This window comes from Brassica oleracea, chromosome C2 (genome assembly GCF_000695525.1).
Source record: "Brassica oleracea var. oleracea cultivar TO1000 chromosome C2, BOL, whole genome shotgun sequence".
Lineage (NCBI taxonomy): Eukaryota > Viridiplantae > Streptophyta > Magnoliopsida > Brassicales > Brassicaceae > Brassica > Brassica oleracea.
The window spans coordinates 15,561,996-15,565,724 of NC_027749.1; positions in this window are offsets into that span (position 1 = coordinate 15,561,996).

A 3,729-nucleotide genomic window follows, 5' to 3' on the forward strand; every position below is an offset into this window, starting at 1 on the left:
AAATATACAACACATTCTCACAAATCTTCTCTCAAATCTTAACATCTTTTATGTTATAATTCATATTGTGGATGTCCATAACCGGCCCATATCTTAGAGAGAGAGTCGGCCCATCTAGAGAGAGAGAGACGGCCGCGCCCTAGAGAGAGAGAGAGAGTCGGCTACTTCATTTTCTCCTTTGGCTAATTTCCTATTTACATTAGACTTATGATTTGTACTCTTTCCATATTTGTAATTCCATATTCTAGTTTTTCCATTATTCTATGACGGTGTAATTCCCTATATATAAATGGCTCCTTATGTTTATGAATAATATAGATTCTATTCTCCTAAGTTTCACAACACGTTATCAGCACGATTACTTTAAGAACCCTAAGCTAAAGTCCTGAGACTCAAACCTTAAACCCTAGCCGGCGATAAACCATAAACCCGACGACGAACCCTAATCCGATCGAGAACCTTTCACCTTATATCCAAGGCGTTCCAGATCTCAGCACGCGACCTCAGTCCGTTCCTCAGCTTGCGACTTCAGCCTGTTCGCGAGACACGATCTCAGCCTACTCGACGCGACCCGATACCGTTCGCAGCTCGATAGACAGCACGCTCGCGACCCGATAGCTGCTTGCTCCTATTCGCGACCCGTCTCAGCTTCAATCCGTTTGCGACAGACAGCAACCCGTTCGCGACCCGACATCAACGATCAGCTCGCGTTCTTCTCTATTCGGTGGTCCATTCAACCCGTCTTGAGGTTAAGGTAAAACCAAAACCAAAGAACCAAACCCTAAGGCAATAGATCCAATCCCTAATAACCTAAATTGAATCTTATTGCTTGGTTAAAATCGAAACCCTAATTCCCTAAAGCCTAGCTGATTGTTTGATTGAGGTTTCATGTTTCATGATCACTTAGAAACCGTTTTGCTAAGATGTATAAACGATTGCATTATGAACATATAGAAACCGTTTGATAAGATTGTTCATACCCTTGGTCGTGCGGCTTGTCTTGCATCATGCATGTTCGGATTGTTTGGCAGTGCGGCTTGTTAGAATATCATGCATGCATAATCGTATGAACTGAATGCATCATATCCGTTTGGTCGTGTGACCAATTTGCATATCTTATTGTCTTGTATGCATCATAAGAACATTATAAATCCTAAGAATGAAACATATGATTTCAGATGTCGAAAATCAACAACTTGGATTTTGTTGCCCTAAATCTCTCTGGAGATAATTACTTGCAATGGACACTTGATACTAAGATCATATTAAAATCCAAGGGACTCGGTGAATGTATCGTATCACCGAGGGCAATAATGAAAGTGAGAAAGATAGATGCAGAGCGATATTGATTATACGCCATCATCTTATTGAAAGTCTCAAAGATCAGTATTTGACTATTGAGAATCCTCTAGACCTTTGGACAGAGTTGAAATCGAGATATGATCACCAGAAAACGGTGTTATTACCAAAGGCTACATATGATTGGAGAAATCTCAGAATCCAGGACTTTAAGTCCGTGGACGAGTATAACTCGGCCCTGTTCAAAATAGTTTCGAAATTGAAACTATGTGGTGAAGATATAACGGATAAGGATATGCTTGAGAAACCCTTTTCTACCTTCCCCATAAGCAATGTGTTGTAACAACAACAGTACCGTGGGAAGGGCTTCTCTACTTATGCTAATCTGATCTCTTGTTTATTGCTTGCGGAGCAAAACAACGAGCTGTTGATGAGAAACAGTGAATTAAGACCTCTTGGAACAAACCCCATTACCTGAGGCACATGCGGCCGTAGAGGCTAAGAAAGAGTCGAACCATTCCAGAGTAATAGCCAACACGACGGTGGTCGTGGAAAATGGCATGGACGTGGTGGTCGAGGCTGAGGCAACTCATATGGCCGTGGCCAAGGAAACTCTTATGGAGGCCGTGGTCATGGCCGAGGCCGTGGTACATCTTTCAAGCCACATAACTCGACCAAATCAGTGTGCCATAGATGTGGTATGGATAATCATTGGGTTAAGACATGTAGGACTCCCAAACATCTCGTTGAATTCTACTAAGAGAGTTTGAAAGGGAAGAATCCTGAAGCTCATATGACTTATCAAGATGGTGAAGATGATTTCAATCATGAACAAGACGATCTCATGGAGTATGAAACGTCTGATTATTTAAAAGATCAAAGTTGATTTCGGCCATCTATGTTTTTTGTGTTCTTTGCTTTGTGTTTTCATGTTTTGATTGCTTTGAGCTTGTTTTATTAATGAATGAATTTTTTTATAAAGAAGTCTCTAAAGTATCATTCTATTATCTGTTTTTAAGTATGGATGAATTCGTTGTGGACAGTGGGTCAAGCCACACGATCTTAAGAGACAAAAGATATTTCTTAAACCTAAAAATGAAAAACACAAATATCAATACCATTGCGGGTATAGCCAGTCTCATAGAGGGCTACGACTAGGCTAACATCCTATTGCCTAAGGGTACGCATCTAGAGATATCTTATGCATTGTATTCACCCAGCTCTAAGAGAAGCCTATTGAGCTTTAAAGACATTCGAATGAATGGCTTTCATATTGAGACTAAGGGCGAAGGAAACAAAGAGTTCCTTCAGATCATAGAGATCGGCCAAGGCTATAAGAAAGTCCTAGAGTCTATACATGCGCTCTCTACTGGCCTTTATTACGCCAAGGTCGGTATGATAGAAGCCAATGCCATATTAAACAGAGTGGCCACCGAGAATTTTACTCTCTGGCACGACCGGCTTGGCTATCCTGGTTCGACCATGATGCGAAAGTTGATTTTGAATACAAACGGCCATCCTTTGAAAGAAAAAACGAGTTGTCCCTAAGAATCTAACATGTGTGGCATGTTCACAAGGGAAACTCATTGTTAGGCCATCACCTGTCAAAGTGACTAAGGAAACAATAAACTTTCTGGAAAGAATACAAGGAGACATCTGTGGACCAATACACCCACCTTGTGGGACATTTAGATATTACATGGTCCTGATTGATGCGTCCACGAGATGGTCGCACGTCTGTCTCTTCTCAACTCGTAATTTGGCATTTTCGATATTGTTAGCTCAGATCATTCATTTGAGAGCACACTTTCCAGATTTTCCTTTAAAGACTATACGACTTGATAATGCTGGTGAGTTCACGTCCCAAGCATTTAATGGTTACTATATGTCCATGGGGGTAAGTGTGGAACACTCCATGGCACATGTACATACACAGAACGGCTTGGCCGAATCATTCATAAAATGAATTCAGCTAATAGCTAGACCATTGCTTATGAGGTCTAAGTTTCCGGCCACAGCTTGGGGACACGCGGTCTTGCACACGGCCGAACTGATTCGTATAAGACCATCTAGTGAACATAAATATTCCTCATCACAATTGTTTACGGGTCATGAGCCAGACATATCCCATCTTAAGACATTTGACTGTGCAGTTTATGTTCCAATTGCTCCACCACAGAGAACAAAGATGAGACCTCAAAGGAGGATGTGGATATATGTTGGATATGATTCTCCCACGATTATAAAATACTTTGAGCCAACCACGGGTGATTTATTTAAGGCCAGGTATGCGGATTGTCATTTTAACGAATCCGAACATCCAACATTAGGGGGAGAGAAAAGTAAGCTGGTAAAAGAGATTACATGGAATCAAACATCCTTATCTTGGCAAGATCCTCGGACTCAGGAATGTGATTTAGAAGTCCAAAA